The 19,915-nt window shown below is 42.2% G+C and overlaps 1 long non-coding RNA gene across 16 annotated transcripts; it reads right to left on the bottom strand.

Annotated features, from left to right (window-relative positions):
- Positions 1-794: 794 nt before the first annotated feature.
- Positions 795-19,586, bottom strand: LOC123165564 (uncharacterized). Of its 16 annotated transcripts, none has more exons than XR_006483052.1 (10): positions 18,842-19,586; positions 15,961-18,759; positions 15,403-15,533; positions 14,924-15,251; positions 14,682-14,791; positions 12,891-14,553; positions 12,725-12,805; positions 12,403-12,497; positions 2,734-5,763; positions 795-1,079 (listed from the first exon to the last, which is right to left on the bottom strand). It is a non-coding gene; the product is annotated as an uncharacterized lncRNA (long non-coding RNA). The 16 variants fall into 16 exon arrangements; XR_006483060.1 differs by lacking the exon at positions 15,961-18,759 and having other exon boundaries at positions 2,734-3,054; positions 4,318-5,763; XR_006483063.1 differs by lacking the exon at positions 15,961-18,759 and having other exon boundaries at positions 2,734-3,044; positions 4,318-5,763.
- Positions 19,587-19,915: the final 329 nt, after the last annotated feature.

Genomic DNA, 19,915 nt, shown 5'->3' with positions numbered 1-19,915 from the left:
ACACCACTAAATATGTAAGTATTGCAACTATATCCTATGTTGAACATTTATTTTCAAAAATTATATTGAAATTTTCAAACATTGTTCATGGTCAACGATAGGACGAAATAGGTTAAGGTTCTCCGTTCTAAAACACATTTTTGTTTTAGTTTGGATATGGATGTAGTGCTGAAGGTACAACTTGGGCCACTATTTTTATGTATATATTAGTAATACTTTATAAACTAAATGTTGTTTGAAGTTCTATTTTGACCTAGCAAATCAAAACAACATTTGCTAATTATTAGTCAGAGATAACTAAAGTTTAAATACACACTTTAAGATGTCATTTGGTTGCAACTAACCGGTATAAGGTTTGATGTAATTTTTTTTCTAATGATCTGTACGCGAATAGACACAGCTAACACAATATACATTGGTATGAATTTTTTCCATGACTTATGTCTTCAATAATATTTTATATCAAAGAATAAATTTTTATTATAATTTAATTCCACAAAAATGAAATAAGCAAACGGATGTTGAAGAAGCTTTGAAGTTGCAGTACTCAATATCAAGTAAAACTGGACATCCTTGGTCACATCAACAGTAGTACACCTAAGAATCTATCACTCATTAATTATAAGCACTACAAAGTATTCGTTCCTAAATATAAGTCTTTTTAAACATTTCAAATGAACTATAACATACGGATATATGTAGACATATTTTAGAGTATAGATTCGCTCACTTTGCTCCATATGTAGTCACTTATTGGAATCTCTAGAAAGACATATATTTGGAAACGGAGGGAGTATAATAGTAAGACCGCTTCAAAAAAATATAATAATAAGACCGGTTCAAAAAAAGGTATGTTAGTAAGACATATGACAGATAGTTGAGACGTACAATTATACTGTAGGTTGTTCTACATCTATACTATTTTTTATAACATGTAACTCAGGTGAGATAGACTAAGATCGCCACCCCCGATCATGTGTAAGCTGCAGCCCTTGACAATTTCTTCCGACCAAGTAACTTGATCTATTGTGGCTTTGGTTCTCAGGCAGCAAGTAGATTTTTTCCTCGCGGCGAATGAACTGGTTTGTAAAAAAAAATAGAACTCCGTTAGTGAATATTATCTTAATGCAGAAGAATATAAATTCTGGTACTCTTATTGAAATCACCCTACTAATGTGGTAGCACGTGAAGTACCTATCACATATTTATCAGCATCATGGTTATAAAAGCTTTTGTGCAAAACGATAAAGTAGTACTCCCTCCGTAAACTAATATAAAAGCGTTTAGATCACTACTTTAGTAATCTAAACGCTCTTATATTAGTTTACAAAGGGAGTAGAAGCTAGAGGCGTGAATTGTTAGTTCCACATAGGAAATAGTAGAAACATACTCCTCTTTCTCAAACAAACTTCCCGTCTGTGTACATAATAGTAGCATGGAGTGGGAACTGCTATTGCATGGTTAGAAGGCGCTGTACTAAGCATGTTGCATACCACATGCTAAGTTTGTGGTTAGTCGATCCATCAGTTTGCTGTACGAAAAGTAGGGAAAGAAAAGGCGTACAGAATGATGGTTTTAGTAGAAATTATACTGCAAATATTGTACCCTAAGCACGATGAACTTTACAAAAAGAATCCTTAAATTGCTCGGAACATATCTATAATAACAGGAAAAAAAACGCCACAAGCACCACATGGTTTCTACATTCTGCCATAATCAATTTATAAGATAGCAAAGCAACCGTCACTGAAAATGAGATTAAGATGTATGCACCTAGATGACGGCCCTATGTGTCGCCTTATACCTGATGTGAATTGCAGTTACCATAATTTTGCTAGCCAACTCATAAATGTTGAAGAAAAATCTTTACAGTAAGAAAACTTCAAAACGTACTTCCATGGTATGACAAATGATAGCACTCATTTCTAATGACTTTCCTACACAAATTGTACTCCTTGAATAAGAAAATTAAGGCAAGATCCATGTTATGTTAATTACCACATGTGTCACCCTCTATATATGGTACTTTAGCTATTCCTTTGAATTTGCTGAAAATTCTCTCACCCTCAAGATATTTTATTAAAAAATCAACATTTCTCGTGATTTAAAGTTCGTTTTGCATAAGTGTTAAAATACAGTGATTTTCCTGCAAACTAATGAAATCAATAGTCTGTTTTCCTTTTATTAACAACAACTGTTTGCTCGTATGGAGCAAAGGCATTACTGAACTAATTTTATTTTTGTACTTGACTATAGACTAACAAATGTAAAGAGGATGGCATACAATAGGCAGTAATTTTTGTGCAGAAAAATACATGGTATTTAAGCTAACCTTCATTGAACCTGATCAATCATATATTTGTCTAATATAGTTTCTTTTACATGTACAAATGAAATCAATAGTTGGAAAGTAGGGAGTTTTATTTTTCTCAAATGAGAACATATTAGGTCTTCCCTGCATTTCCGCATAGTACTATTTTTAGGCTCTCCTGGTCATTTAAATCTATATCAAATATCAGAATAGCTTGAGCCATTCGTACACCATGGCTTTGCCTGCTCAGCAATATGAACTAATGATTACCTACCTAAAACAAAATATGATGGCTGAGCCAATAAGGTTCTCCTCATAGCTTAACATCTTTAGTTAAAATCTGAACTTTTGGATTATCATGTAAAGTGTGGGTATCCCTGTTCTTAAGTACCGACTAATCATATGAATCAATGTTCACATACCTCCAAAAGAAAATGAACAAACTGTATGTTGTCTTATAATCCCCCGGCATTATGATTGCAAGAACACATAGAGAGTTCCAGCTCAAAGTTCACCTCCCCAATCCCCATTCGTCTCTGGAACTCAACTGCTAGAAAAAGGAAAACAAAATTGTACGTATACATAGATTTTCTCAGTTCTATCCAATTTCAATAAAATGCTTCAGGAAGTTTGCATGAACCACATGCAACTAAACAACACAAAATAGGGATGTCAAGGTGGATGTCGTGACCGTGAAGAAGTGGACTCCCAGGGTGAGGTCGATGGCCTGATACTGTTCAGTCCTCATATGCCACAAAAAACAAATATTTAGCAACAACAGTAAGGAAAGGGGAGCACTATTCTGCTAGAGCACTGCTTAGAAGCATCTGTGTACACATACAGACTATCTGCAAGCAATTTTTTGCATCATCTTGCAGATTTACCCATACACACAATTAGCAAAAAAAATCATTTAATAGGGTAGGCAACAAAATGTAATGTAGATGTACTCTTAATCTTCACTGAAGAACTATTTAGAACCATCTGAACAAATATCAATGTTGCAAAATTGATATAAACATACAACATGCATATCTGTACACATACACACATGCTATCTGCAAGCAAATTTTTGCATCATCTTGCAGATTCACCCATACGCACAGTAGCATAAAAATCAAGTAATAGGATTGTAGGTAACAGAAAGTACTTTAGATGTACTTTCACTCTTCACTGAAGTTTTCAGGTTTGGCCAGCTCGAGCCATATAACTGAAGCAACACAGAGGAATTTGCTCGCTGTTAGGCTTCTCAGATTCAATCTGAATAGAGGAGAAGCTTTACTAATGAATCATAACACTAACATTACTTTTAGAGGTATGGCATACACGAACTTTGTGGACCTAGAGTCGAGAATATCCAGAGTTCGCGGCAAGGTCAATGATGTAATAGTCTTAATATATAACCGGGGTAGTTCGAATCCACATTACTTTCTACTTGTCTCTATACATTTTCTTTTCAGATTATAACATAGTTTTATTCTTCATAATTTATACACAAATAAGCTAACTAAATTTTCACATATAATCTAGGGCAATGTAACCTTTTTTGAGGCAAGATCAAATACTTCTACATTGATTAGAGGAAAAAGGCCCCACTGTCTATTAAAGCCCTCAAGTCTTTTGAAAATTAGGTATGGCTCTGCAATTAATCTGGGTTCACAAATCAGTTCTATCAAACTGACTTGGTACGTCCTGATATACCCAGAAACTGTTCCAAAATAATAATAAATTATAAATATAGTAATGTAAGTATATAAAACGTATGGATTAGTAGCAGGTTGACATATATGCTTTCGAAGAGGTTGGAAATGGCATGTGCAAAGAATACAATGAACGCTTTACTAAATAGTTGTACAACACACATTACATGCATGCATAGCCAACATAATTAAAAGCAGCATTCTGGTCTAGACTTCGGAGATGTGCAAGCATAGAAAGAAAAAATAGATATGTATGTTATACATTTGAACAAATATCATACTGGATCATGGTGGCATGTGAGTTACCTGTAAGGATATTGATTAAGCACAACAATCAACAAAGCAAGAGTCATCCGCTGATAAACTGCTAGCTATGTATCTTTGCCTTTTGGGTAAAAAAATCTTTGCCTGATGCATCAGCGAGAAATTGCTGCACTTGGGACAACACGGGAGCACATCCAATTGGTATCAACATCCACGATCCCAATGATGTGAAGTGCAACTATAGCATTTGGAAGAAAAATCTCCTTCTCTTTATATTGGCTGCAAGTCCTACAACCACATTAGATAAATCAATTGAGAAGAAAGATCAATTTCTAGTAATAAGACTTGAGCCGATGTAAAGAATTAATCTGCATGGCCCCTCTTTTTGTTATAAAACATGAATTAGATGAACGTATTCGATTGGTAAAGAGGAGAAATTAGTGGAGAACCACTGAAAGTGGCCGGGCACTGGGAGGGCTAAGAAGATAGAGAGATCAGGGCCAATGATGGGGCACACATTGAACTTTGCCTTATATTTTATATTCAGGCAGATGCATCTCGATCTGATTTCGATCCCCAGAATTACTTTTAGTCGCCCTTCGTGGCCACCTATGAATACACACTGCAATGCATCTCGAACACATCCAGGCATGTATGTGAAGTGCTTTCTACAGCAGGGTCAGACTATTAAAATCATCAAGAACCTTGTACCAAGTAAAGAGTAATCATCAAATACCAAGTAAAGAGTACCACTGAGAATCATCCCTGGCTTTTCTTCCCAACTTGTAGCTTTTATCTCCCCTGCTTGGGTATCTAGGCAGACCCAAAATAGTACAACTTGCAATTCAGCGAGATGCATTGCATCCTTCAACCAAGGAACCAACCGTTGTCGTCCCATGTACATACTGGAAACGGCCACCAATCCACCTTCTTCCTGACAATCAGAACAGAGTGGAGATATATATCAAAACAAAGAGGAACGGAGTGGAGATATAAAGGGCGATACACATGAAGGCTGACTTATCTGATTGGAGATTCACGACGATGGTCGGAGGAACTCGGTATGGTTAAGATTTGGCAATGGAGAATGCTGGCCGGTGTGACCTGAAGTCGAGGTGCAGCTGTAGGAGTCGAAGTCAAGGCCGACCAGTGGGAGAGGAGAGCCCCTCCGCTTGTCAAAGGAGCCACGCCGCTATGGTTGGCTGGTCGGAGGAGCGGCGGCATGCCTCGCCTCCGCACGCCGGTGTGAGCCGGTGCCCTACGCGAGGAACTCCGAGTTGGAGAGGATCTTTGGGAGAGCTGAGACCTCGGAGGTGCGAAGAGCCGGCGAGTACGGGAAGGTGGTGAGAAACGGCCTTTCGGGGAGGCGGAGAGCACCGGGGAGCCGGCGGCCGGGACTCCGTTGTGGGCTGGCGGCGGAGGCGCACGATGTATGCTGCTAGGGGATTTTTTTAGGGACGCTGCAAGCAGATGGGATAAAGAATGGGCCTGAGAGAAGAGGAAGAAAGAGGAAGATTAGCACGGATGGTAAATAAAACAAATTGTTTTTTCCACTTGCCCGTGGCATAGTGCGCAATTTGTGTCAAACTCTGAGGCCAAATTTCACATGTCCCTTTTTTTCGCTTTCTGTTGTACTCGGATTTATCTACACCGTAATAACTCGGTCCCACCAGATGTACGGTTCTTAATTACTAATTAACGTGGTAATTTCTAGGGAGTCTGTAATTAGTATAGGTATAGATATAGATAGATAGATATAGATGTCTATCTAAGTGGAAGTTCTTAAGTAATATGATTCATTGAACTTTAATTTATCATGAACTTAGTACCTGATAGTATTTTGCATGTCTTTGTTGTTGTAGATCAATGGCCGTGCTACCGTTCCTTTGAATTTTAATGCGTTCCTAGAGAAAGCTAAGTTGAAAGATGATGGTAGCAACTACACGGACTGGGTGGTAACTTGAGGATTATCCTCATTGCTGCACAGAAAAATTACATCCTGGAAGCACCGCTAGGTGCCAAACCCACTGCAGGAGCAACTCTGGACGTTATGAACGTCTGGCAGAGCAAAGCTGATGACTACTCGATAGTTCAGTGTGCCATGCTTTACGGCTTAGAACCGGGACTTCAACGTCGTTTTGAACGTCATGGAGCATATGAGATGTTCCAGGAGTTGAAGTTAATATTTCAAGCAAATGCCCGGATTGAGAGATATGAAGTCTCCAATAAGTTTTATAGCTACAAAATGGAGGAGAATAGTTCTGTCAGTGAACATATACTCAGAATGTCTGGGTACCACAAACACTTGAATCAACTGGGAGTTAATCTTCCTGTTGATAGTGTCATTGACAGAGTTCTTCAATCACTGCCATCAAGCTACAAAAGCTTCGTGATGAACTATAATATGCAAGGGATGGATAAGACAATTCCCGAGCTCTTCGCGATGCTAAAGGCTGCAAAGGTAGAAATCAAGAAGGAGCATCAAGTGTTGATGGTTAACAAGAGCACTAGTTTCAAGAAAAAGGGAAAAGTGAAGAAGGAGAACTTCAAAAAGAACGGCAAGCAAGTTGCTGCTCAAGTGAAGAAGCCCAAGTCTGGACCTAAGCCTGAGACTGAGTGCTTCTACTGCAAAGGGACTGGTCACTGGAAGCGGAACTGCCCCAAGTATTTGACGGATAAGAAGGATGGCAAAGTGAAAGGTATATTTGATATACATGTTATTGATGTGTACCTTACTAATTCTCGTAGTAGCGCCTGGGTATTTGATACTGGTTCTGTTGCTCATATTTGCATCTCGAAACAGGGGCTACGGATTAAGTGAAGATTGGCTAAGGACGAGGTGACGATGCGCATGAAAAATGGTTCCAAAATCGATGTGATCACCGTCAGCACGCTACCTCTACATCTACCGTTGGGATTAGTTTTAGACCTAAATAATTGTTATTTGGTGCCAGCGTTGAGCATGAAGATTATATCTGGATCTTGTTTGATGCGAGACGGTTATTTATTTAAATCAGAGAATAATGGTTGTTCTATTTATATCAGTAATATCTTTTATGGTCATGCACCCTTGATGAGTGGTATATTTCTGTTGAATCTCGATTGTAGTGATACACATATTCATAATATTGAAGACAAAAGATGCAAGGTTAATAATGATAGTGCAACTTATTTGTGGCACTGCCGTTTAGGTCATATTGGTGTAAAGCGCATGAAGAAACTCCATGCTGATGGACTTTTGAAATCACTTGATTATGAATCACTTGATGCTTGCGAACCATGCCTCATGGGCAAGATGACTAAGACTCCGTTCTCTAGAACAATGGAGCGAGCAACGGACTGTTGGAAATAATACATACTGATGTATGCGGTCCGATGAGCGTTGATGCTCGTGGCGGGTATCGTTATTTTCTGACCTTCACAGATGATTTGAGCAGATATGGGTATATCTACTTGATGAAACATAAGTCTGAAACATTTGAAAAGTTTAAAGAATTTTAGATTGAAGTAGAAAATCATCGTAACAAGAAAATAAAGTTTCTACAATCTGATCGTGGGGGTGAATATTTGTGTTACGAGTTTGGTCTTCATTTGAAACAATGTGGAATAGTTTCGCAACTCACGCCACCTGAAACACCACAGCGTAATGGTGTGTCCAAACGTCGTAACCGCACTTTATTAGATATGGTGCGATCTATGATGTCTCTTACTGATTTACAGCTATCGTTTTAGGGTTATGCTTTAGAGACGGATGCATTCACGTTAATAGGGCACCATCTAAATCCGTTGAGACGACACCATATGAACTGTGGTTTGGCAAGAAACCTAAGTTGTCATTTCTTAAAGTTTGGGGCTGTGATGCTTATGTGAAAAAGCTTCAACCTGATAAGCTCGAACCCAAATCGGAGAAATGTGTCTTCATAGGATACCCAAAGGAGACTGTTGGGTACACCTTCTATCACAGATCCGAAGGCAAGATATTCGTTGCTAAGAATGGACCCTTTCTAGAGAAGGAGTTTCTCTCGAAAGAAATGAGTGGGAGAAAAGTAAAACTTGATGAGGTAATTGTACCCGCTCCCTTATTGGAAAGTAGTTCATCACAGAAATCAGTTTTAGTGATTCCTACACCAATTAGTGAGGAAGCTAATGATGATGATCATGAAACTTCAGATCAAGTTACTACCGAACCTCGTAGGTTAACTAGATTAAGATCCGCACCAGAGTGGTACGGTAATCCTGTTCTGGAGGTCATGTTACTTGACCATGACGAACCTACGAACTATGAGGAAGCGATGATGAGCCCAGATTTCGCGAAATGGCTTGAGGCCATGAAATCTGAGATGGGATCCATGTATGAGAACAAAGTGTGGATTTTGGTTGACTTGCCCGATGATCGGCAAGCCATAGAGAATAAATGGATCTTCAAGAAGAAAACTGACGTTGACGGTAATGTTACTGTCTACAAAGCTCGACTTGTTGCGAAAGGTTTTCGACAAGTTCAAGTATTTGACTGCGATGAGACCTTCTCACCCGTAGCGATGCTTAAGTCTGTCCGAATCATGTTAGCAATTACCGCATTTTATGATTATGAAATTTGGCAAATGGATGTCAAAATTGCATTCCTTAATGAATATCTTAAAGAAGAGTTGTATATGATGCAACCAGAAGGTTTTGTCGATCCTAAAGGTGCTAACAAAGTGTGCAACCTCCAGCGATCCATTTATGGACTGGTGCAAGCCTCTCGGAGTTGGAATATACGCTTTGATAGTGTGATCAAAGCATATGGTTTTATAAAGACTTTTGAAAAAACTTGTGTTTACAAGAAAGTGAGTGGGAGCTCTGTAGCATTTCTGATATACGTGGATGACATATTGTTGATCAGAAATGATACTGAATTTCTGAATAGCATAAAAGGATACTTGAATAAGAATTTTTCAATGAAAGACCTCGGTGAAGCTGCTTATATATTAGGCATCAAGATATATAGAGATAGATCAAGACGCTTAATTGGACTTTCACAAAGCACATACCTTGATGAAGTTTTGAAAAAGTTCAAAATGGATTTGTCAAAAAAAGGGTTCTTGCCTATATTACAAGGTGTGAAGTTGAGTCAGACTCAATGCCCGACCACTGCAGAAGATAGAGAGAAAATGAAAGTCATTCCCTATGCCTCAGCCATAGATTCTATCATGTATGTAATGATGTGTACCAGACCTGATGTGTGCCTTGCTATTAGTTTAGCAGGAAGGTACCAAAATAATCCAGTAATGAATCACTGGACAGCGGTCAAGAACATCCTGAAATACCTAAAAAGGACTAAGGATATGTTTCTCGTTTATGGAGGTGACAAAGAGCTCGTCGTAAACAGTTACTTCGATGCAAGCTTTGACATTGATCCGTATGTTTCTCGTTTAGGGAGGTACCAAAGTAATCCAGTAATGGATCACTGGACAGCGGTCAAGAACATCCTGAAATACCTGAAAAGGACTAAGGATATGTTTCTCGTTTATGGAGGTGACAAAGAGCTCGTCGTAAACAGTTACTTCGATGCAAGCTTTGACACTGATCCGTAGGACTCTAAGTCACAAACCGGATATGTATTTATATTGAATGATGGAGCTGTCAGTTGGTGCAGTTCCAAGCAGAGCGTCGTGGCGGGATCTACGTGTGAAGCAGAGTACGTAGCTGCTTCGGAAGCAGCAAATGAAGGAGTCTGGATGAAGGAGTTCATATCCGATCTAGGTGTCATACCTAGTGCATCGGGTCCAATGAAAATCTTTTATGACACTACTGGAGCAATTGCCTTGGCAAAGGAATCCAGATTTCACAAGAGAACCAAACACATTAAGAGAAGCTTCAATTCCGTCCGCGATCAAGTCAAGGAGGGAGACATAAAGATTTGCAAGATACATACGGATCTGAATGTTGCAGACCCGTTGACTAAGCCTCTCTCACGAGCAAAACATGATCAACACCAAGACTCCATGGGTGTTAGAATCATTACTATGTAATCTAGATTATTGACTCTAGTGCAAGTGGAAGACTGAAGGAAATATGCCTAGAGGCAATAATAAAGTTATTATTTATATTTTCTTATATCACGATAAATGTTTATTATTCATGCTAGAATTGTATTAACCGAAAACTTAGTACATGTGTGGATACATAGACAAACAAAGTGTCCCTGGTATTCCTCTACTTGACTAGCTCGTTAATCAAAGATGGTTAAGTTTCCTAACCATAGACGTGTGTTGTCATTTGATAAACGAGATCACATCATTAGAGAATGATGTGATGGACAAGAACCATCCGTTAGCTTGGCATAAATGATCGCTTAGTTTTATTGCTATTGCTTTCATCATGACTTATACATGTTACTCTGACTATGAGATTATGCAACTGCCGAATAACGGAGGAACACCTTGTGTGCTATCAAACGTCACAACATAACTGTGTGATTATAAATATGCTCTACAGGTGTCTCCGATGGTGTTTGTTGAGTTGGCATAGATCGAGATTAGAATTTGTCACTTTGTGTATCGGAGAGGTATCTCTAGGCCCTCTCGGTAATTCTCATCACTATAAGCCTTGCAAGTTATGTGACTAATGAGTTAGTTGCGGGATGATGCATTACGGAACGAGTAAAGAGACTTGCCGGTAACGAGATTGAGCTAGGTATGATGATACCGACGATCGAATCTCGAGCACGTAACATACCGATGACAAAGGGAACAACGTATGTTGTTATGCGGTTTGTCCGATAAAGATCTTCATAGAATATGTAGGAACCAATATGAGCATCCAGGTTCCTCTATTGGTTATTGACCAGAGATGTGTCTCGGTCATGTCTACATAGTTCTCGAACCCGTAGGGTCCGCACGCTTAACGTTCGATGACGATTTGTATTATGAGTTATGTGATTTGATGTACCAAGTTTGTTCGGAGTCCCGGATGAAATCACGGACATGATGAGGAGTCTCAAAATGGTCGAGACATAAAGATTGATATATTGGAAGGTTGTGTTTGGACACTGGAATGGTTTCGGATAGGTTCAGACATTTTTCGGAGTACGGGGGGTTACCGGAAACAAACCCCCCCCCCCCCCCGGGAGTTAACGCCTTAACGGGCCTTCATGGGCCCTAGTGGAGAGAGGAGGCGGCGGCCAGGTGATGGCGCGCGCCCCCCAAGCCCAAACCGAATTGGACTAGGGTTGGGGGGGGGAGGGGGCGGCCCCCCTTTCCTTCTTTCCTTCTCTTCTCCTCCTTCCCTTCTTCTCCTAGTGGAAATAGGAAGGGGGGGGCGAATCCTACTTGAACCGGGAGTCCAAGTAGGACTCCCCCCATGGCACGCCCCCCTTGGGCCAACCACCTCTCCTCCCCCCTTTATATACGTGGGAGGGGGGCACACCAAGCCTTCTCTTCGCCGTGTGCGGTGCCCCCCTCCACAGTTACTCGATCATATCTCTACTCCTAATGTCTCAGTTGGTAGTCTCCGTCGGTTAATTTTCGTCCCACCTCCCCTGGTTTATTTTCGTCCCCCCTCCCACCTCGCAGGTAGACACGTCAACCAAAAAAAAACCAGTGATCCCTCCACGTCCGTCGATCCAAGGACAGACCTCCCATCGCACCAGAGAAAAAGGGCCGAAAAAAACCTACGAAAAAAAACCAGCGATCGCTCGCACTTACGAGCGAGGCCTCCTGCCCTCGAGTGAGAACCACTCGCATGCACGACTCGTTCGGCGCCGCCGCCGCTCCATCCCTTCGCCGCCGCCCTCCACTTCACGAGACGCAGCCGATCCCATTGAGGATCTGCCGCCCTCGCACGTCAGATCCGGCGACAGTCCCCTTCAGGAGGACGCCAATCCCCCAGATCTGGCGCTGTTCCCGTTGAGGGCCTGCCGCCGATCGCGTCCAGGTTCCCCCGACGAGATCATTGCGGATATAGGTAAACAATGAAGTTTATACACACAGTTTATACACAACGCATGTTCATACAGCCAACGCATGTTCCTATCTTGTAGAAGAAGTCAGGTTAAGCACGTGAGTGTAAGCTCGGTACCCATTGCACAAACTCACATGACAAATGTCTAACCATGCCTTCGGAAAAATTCAGGAAACAAAATGGCACCTTCATGTGATCAAAGAGGAAACATCTGAACTACTGATATGTAGTGTTCAGTTGCAATGCAAATGACACCTTCATGTGATCTTGGGCTTGCCTCCCTGTGGTCACAGCAAAAAAAAATATCAAACTTATTATGTATCCAGTCATGGTCCATAAAGGCACCACAACTGATCAAATTTTAAGTTAACAGGCAGGTTCACAGGTCACTGGGATTTTTTTATTTTTTGTGAATTGGCATGTCAAGCAGGAGTGACATGACATACTAATAAACATGTTAAGTGACGCATCACGGATGCAGGTTAAGAAAATAGGAAATATTACTAACCAAGTGTAGGATTATCCCACAATGGAACATATGCTGAAGCATGAGTTCCGGAGTTAAAAGCAGATGTTTCATCAAGCGGCACTACAAATCAGGCATGATTATCAGTCCAAATGCATACTTATGTAAGAAAAAATGTAGAGTTAGCAAACATGTAACATTTACTAACCATCATTCGAGTTTGCCTGCACTTGAGGAAATGTTGCGGTATAATTCCTTGAGTTACAAGCAGATAACTGATTATGCATTTACTTCCCTCCTGTCTCCCTCCTTTGATTCTAACCTGGTTCTTTGATGCGGTCTTGGTTTAGATTATGCAAGATTAGGTGATGTTGTCTGCCCGCATTTATAGAAGTGGATCACAGATGCGATGGAGCAGAGAGAGGGGCCTTGAGAGGTGAGCTGCTACTCCTGTGCTAACACATCTAGGGGAAATAGCCAGGGAGAGAGAAGACTATGGGGGACAAAAGAAAGGAGATGAGTTAGCCAAGATTCAGGCCAAAATTCATCATGTTTGAGCTGAAGCTTTTGCCTCAAAAGGTAACTTTCTATTAGTCCCTAGAATATGGTTTGATGGATGATTTAGAACAATTGATGCCTGGTTGATGCAATTGCTAATTATGTACTGGAGGGAAGAGGGATGTTGCGGGTGTGTGGTACCATCAGAGAGGCAGGTGGGGCGCCGGTTCCGTCGGGGAGGAGAGGCCGCGCACTACTCCTGTTGTGCCGCCGCCGCCATGCACTACTGGATCGTGCCGCTTCCACTGCCACCGCATTGCACTGCTGGATCCTTCTCTGATTCAGCACCGCCGTTGGGGTCTTACTTCTCTTCCTTGTCGCTGGCTGGAGCTTCTCTTCCTTGCCAATCCAGCTTCTCTTCCCCACCAGATCACAATTAGACATGGTAACTGATTACCTCGAGTCATCGACCCTCTCTTTCACGATTTTGTGTTGTTCTTGTTGATTGTGCGTTCTCAGCAGCTTCAGCAAGTAGTACTGCAACAGGCTAATGTGTGCGACGAATGAATTTTGTTCAGCAAGTAGTAGGGTAGAAGGCCACGGTGTGTGATTTTTTTGGCTCAATGTATGCTGAAATATGTGTGTGCAATGTACTCCCTTCGTCCCATAATGTAAGACGTTTTTTTACACTACACTAGTGTCAAAAAACGTCTTACATTATGGGACGGAGGGAGTACATGTCTAAATTTTGTTTAGGTGGATGTCATGCATGCTTTAGTTGTAGATTCCCTAAGGTTATTGCTTGATTGTCAGCTTCCAGGTATAATGACTTTTCTGTGGTATAACCCTTCATATTATTAGTTGACCGTTTATATGCTTGAATAACCTTTACCCTCATGCTAAAGCCTAAAAGGCAGTCAGGTAGAGAGTCTCAACTCACCATTCGATCAAAAATTATTTAGTAAGCTGGTGTTCTCTAATTTCTCAGCGAATGAGCACAAATTCAGAAGGGTACATACACAAAAGAACCCATGTACAAAGTCTCTACTCTTTTACCAGGCTATCCACCATCTACACAGCAGGATTCACAAAGACATGTGGATGCTAGCAAAGTGATAAAATTTGGATGTTTTTGGAAATATAGCATCACAGGCCCAGTAAGGGGGAAAAGCCAACATCATGAAGAATGCATTAGGATAATGATTTTACCTTGGGGTTATAATCTGCATTGCGTGCCTAGAGAGCTATTGCTTTCAAGTCCAATTTACAATCCAGGCGCTGACCGTCGACACAATATTCTTGTCATCAAATCAGACACCAGAAAGCAGAGTACACCCAGGAGAAATCAGACTAGGAAATAGCTCTGGCTCATACTGTCAAGTAACCATATAAAATATTATTTCCAACACAAGGAAAGAGATAAGTTCTGGGAAAGAAAGAATAAAAATATCATACATGATAAAGTAGTGCTGAGAGAACAGATTTCAACTTGGTAACTTACTTCAGAAAGCGTCATGAAAATATGTGAGGCCCTCAAGCCTGATAGCTTCTTGATGTAATGGTTCTTTGTGTTTGTCCTTCCATTCAAGACAAATATACCTGGTCAAAAACCTAATGGTTGAAAAACATATGTACTGATCAATTAGTGAAACAAAGTTGTATCACTGATGTTGTGTTTTTCATTGAAGCAAAATATGACAATGTACTAATCTAATAGTGCAGATGTAGAGTATCTCGCCTAACCTGATCGCATGCTTCAAAGTTAGATTTTGGCCCGGTATATATTTAATGTGTACAGTTCACAGAAATAATAATGGTTTATTTTATTTCGTTACAAGCGCCGACAGACCATGACGCTTGAAGATATGGAGGCGACAAATCTGTGCCGATCCCCTCTTGGTGATAACTCTAGCCGAGCCCCTCTTGGTGACATTCCTAATCTTGAGCATCCTTCCCGAATGACTCCAGTGCCAGTGCCAGGTAATTGCGAGCATAATTTCTTGTTGTTGATCGCATTGGGGCATACATATAGTTGATACGGTTTTTCGACTGTTAAATTCTTGCTGCAGAACTACAAAAATTATATACAAATCAGAACGAACATCACAACGTGTTCTTAAACACAATGGTGTTAGCACACAAAAATCTAGCTAACAACAGGAACTACGGTTTTAACCCAGGCTATTAACTAAGGTAATGGAGAGAATTTAACTGGAAACTACCTCTTGGTGCAAGTAGTACATGTGCTTTCAAGAGGAGCCAACGATGCGGCCAACCATGCTTAAAGTGATACACAGTGCAAATCCCACGCCTCTGGATTCCTCTTACTTCATCAGCTCACTTGAGTAATGCCCTGCTTGTTTAGCAAATAAATTTTAGTTGTGTCTGGAAGATGATACATAACTGTCTATTATATCATGAAGATCATGGCTCCAATGTATTTCAGGTACTTATGTCTAGCTTCAACAGATGGCATCGCTAATACTTCTGAATCTTTCTTTTTCCGGATAATGCATCTGTATGTCTGCATTCATATGCTTATGTATATCCTTGAATCCATTTTAGTCAAACATTGCGATCAATAGCTCACAAGAAAAAAGAACATTGTACAATAGAAGAGGCATATGTGAATACATTGCGCAAATAACTGATACCAGTTTTCTGAACTAGCCTGGTGGTACTTCAGAACAACATTGTATTCACCAAAAATATGAAGGTATGAAAAGAAGTATTCTACACTTTGGAAATTCAGAGATTAATTGGCTACATTGGTGCATTACCTATCGGCCTGGGGTGGCCTGTCATGGAGATCGACGAGGCGGTAGCGCGACTGTGCTCAGCGCAGTTTGAGTGGGGTAGAAGACCGGGCTCGACGACAAGGGCGCCGTGGTCTTCCCACCCACATCCGGACGGTACAGCTACGTGGCCGGCATGTACGGAGAGCCGTGAGCCCTTCTGCAACTACCATCCGGTTCTGGCTGCCTAGGATGCCAGACCAGCGGGCGCGCGGGATTGGCGTTGACACGGCGGCGCGAGATGTTGACGGGGAGAGAAGGAGGCCGGCGACGCCGTCGCGGGGAGAGGATCGTGCGGGCGGAGCTGTGGCGTGGAGGAGAGATGGCGGGGCAACGCCCTGACGGGGAGAGGAAGGGTCGGGCGACGCCGTCGATGGGAGGGGCGCCATGGACTGGAGTGGCTGTGAGGGGGAGAGAGTGAGAGGAACTAGCCGCTGTCATGTGCATCGAGGATAAGCATGCCATTTTAGGGGATAAGACTTTTTTTAGGAGGGGGCAAGGCTGTGTGGGTGGAAAAAACAGTTCGGTTTGTTCCACTCTTGTTTATATGTGTTTAATATTAATATATAAAATATTTTTATAAAAAACGCAAAAAATCTAAACACAGGAATTCTGCAATAGATCCGAACGGATCCTTTGCCATCGGATCTGAATCCTATGTTGGTTGTACGTCCGCTCGAACTGCCTTATTTTTCCTTGTTTGCTTACGTCCCCACTAATCCTGTGATCACCCGCACTCCCGGTAAATCCCTTGATTGCCCGCACTCCTGGTTTTTTAATGATTGATGGCGGAAAACAAAGGTGGAGATTGAGAAAAATATGTCGCGAACAAGGGGACTAGAACCCGCGATCCATCAGACTGCAATTGGAGGGCACAACCATCTCAGCCAACTTAATTTGTTCAACGCTTGTGCTTTTCATAATTGGGAGTCTCCAAGTTTTGATTCAAATTATTAGAATGATTGCTACTATCTGCTTGATGAATGGAATGTGAAGATTATATAAAACAGTAGGATTTTCAGTTTGTATGCTCGTCCAGTAACTGAGTTTTTACAGGTTTCATAATACAGTAATTGTGCAAATGTGTTAGACTTTCTAATTACTTTTGCAGTGCCATTTAATTGTTAAACTTTTTATTGGGCATGCTTCTCAGATCCAAGGCATGGAGAACTCCAAGGAGTTTGCTGACAAGCTGTTCGGGATATGTCGAGGCAGAGGAACATTGAGCCGGATGAAGGCATTAACAAGGATCGGCTCAGAGAGGTCTAGACGGAGATTACTGACCACATCTTGGACTAAGCTATGTTCAGTTTAAGTCAATCTAACATACTGATAAATTTTTTCCTTTGGGTGTCTCACATTAACAGGTGGAACATGAACATTGATGGGATGCTCACAGAAGATGAGGTCAAGAAGGTGGCTACGCAAATGATCACAGAGAAGACTACCGCTGGTTCGTCTTCCCCGCCCTTTAAATATGTTCACGTCTGCACATCAATCTATCGATATTGTTTGGGATATTTTTCCACGGCCTTTTGATCGACCACGCGATTCAAAAAGCTCTTTAGTGCAGTTTGCAACAACAAAAATCAGAGGATTGGTCGTTTGTAAGGGTGGATATCTCAGAGGTGGCAGCCACCCAGATTGGAATTTAATTTCAATCTATTTCCCTGTCTGAAGTTTCATACTAGATGGAATGTTCCTGTGATGTGATTTGTTCATGGAGATGGAGAGATGTGACTTTCAGAGTGACATAAATTTAGAGTCCTTCTATTGAAATCTAGAGGATCGGGTGCATTTTTGTTGAGGTACTAGAAGAACTTTGTTTTGTGTTAACAATGGTGTCCTTTTGTGCATTGACATTCCCTGAGTGCCCACTGCTATGTTGTAGTTCCTTTTCCAACCAAGTTATTGCCGTATTCATTTTGACAGAACCGATACCAAGTGTACACACTTTGCGATTAAACCAAAGACACCAAAGCGCTAAGAGCGCACTGAATTGTTGGACTGAAAAATATACAGATAATTCATCCGTCAAGCATCGGAAACTAACCCGCTATGACAGTGACATGAATAGATACAAAAATTGCCAAGCAATCTGCAAAGTATACAAACTGATCTGTATGAATACCAAAAAAAAAGGTTGTGCCTGCGTGAGGACTGCATTCGCAGTGTGGGCAAAGAATCGATTATGGAATCTGTGCAGTTCTTGCGAGGTATTCTGAAGAATTTAAATCAGCGGTAATGAGTGGCGATCATGAAGCAGGAAAAGGTGTGGGTGCAATTGTGGTACAGCAGCCCTGCTGCCCCACCACGCAGCACTTGCATTGGACAGGGCTGGCCTTGGGATCAATCAAACTAAATTCTGTAGCCTCGTACTTGGAGGAAATGGGTGAATATTCTGCAGGTGCCGTCGCAAGGGACAGCAAAGGGCATGTTGTTATTTTTATCTGAATGTTGTGCAGTTCTTGCGATTTATTCTGAATATTCTGCAGGTGTTGTCGCAGGTGTTGAGGAGGCCGAAGCAAAAGCAGCCCTCATTGGGTTTCATGCTCTCAAGGATCTACAGGGCCCCGTGATTTTGGAACTTGATTGCCAAATTCGGATTAAGGAACTGATGACAGGGAAGCAGTAGCGTGGGGAGATTGTGCAATGCCCTTGCTGATGGGCTTGCTGCGTTGGCCAGGAATTCGGAAGGCCAGGAGAGGATTGCCGACGTACCGGACTGCCTCCGCCCGCTTATGATCTCTGAATTTGTGGTTTCAGCAGAGTAGCTTTACTACTCTGAATCTCAAAAAGAAAAAGGTTATGCCTCTCCCTGGGATAATCATGGCAATTTCAAGGGGTAATATTAAGGGGGAATTACCTATAGGGGATAGAGCCAACGGCGGCCGCGTTGGAGCCCGCGACATTCACCACGACCATCGAACGCGGAGACGGTGCCCCCGCCGGCCTCAAAGTTGCCGTGGCCGTCTGCTTCCTCGCCCTCGAAGAGCCTCCATGATGCCGGACCCCCGCCACCCCTGCGTCAAGCCACCGGCAACCGAAGCCAACAGGACCTCGCGCCCTAGCCCCATGAGATGAGCTCCTCCCGTGGTCTTGCGCCGCCGTCGTCCCGCGAGTCACCGGCCACCTCGCCGGAGATGAGCACCGCCGCGGATCCGGCCGGAACGGGACCGGATTGAGCACCCGCGCCCGGATCAACGTGTCCCTGCGTCCATCGTCGTCCGTCGCGCCGCACCCAGCTCGTCGGAGCCCCGAGCCCCGCGCTGCACCTCTCCTGCATCCCCAGCTTGCACTTATCCTGGTGCTCGAGGCCGCCACCATTGGGGCCGCTCCTCTTACTTGAGCATCCGTCGCCATGGACCTATCGTCCTCCTCCAACTAAGGCTGCTGCGGGACCAGTGGCGATCTTCCTCGCGCGGCAACTTGCCGATGCATGCGGCAGATGCGGTGGTCGATGGTCGGAGTCGCGCGGTTGCGGCAGGAGCTCATCGACACGCGCGGCGGATGCGCCGGGGGGAGGGAGGGCAGACCGGGAGCGAGAGAGGTTGGGTGAGTGGAGAGGAGAGGAGAGACCGAGAGAGTACTGGGGGATGAGGTAGTGTTCCGTTTGGTGCCGAACGAAACAAATTTTTTTCTTATGAGAATTCCTTTTTTTAGGTGTTAGATTGGGGGCTGGTAGGGCCATGCTGGAAGCTAATTTGGGCCTTGGATCAGCAACGTTTGCTCTACGAAAAAACATAGATAATTAAAGTATATATATACCTCACAAAAAAATTAAAGTATATATATAATTATATATTAAACATGGTTCATACAAATAAATATATTTATACTTATTAGATATATTGAGAGTATCACAAAAAAATTGAGAGAAGAAACCCAATATACTTGGTTTATGTTGGTTTGCTTGCATGTTTTTATTTTTTGTTGGACA

Source organism: Triticum aestivum, chromosome 7D (assembly GCF_018294505.1).
Source record: "Triticum aestivum cultivar Chinese Spring chromosome 7D, IWGSC CS RefSeq v2.1, whole genome shotgun sequence".
In the NCBI taxonomy this organism is placed as follows: Eukaryota; Viridiplantae; Streptophyta; class Magnoliopsida; order Poales; family Poaceae; genus Triticum; species Triticum aestivum.
Note: the sequence above shows the minus strand (reverse complement) of the source record. Positions and strands in the feature narration are given on the sequence as shown.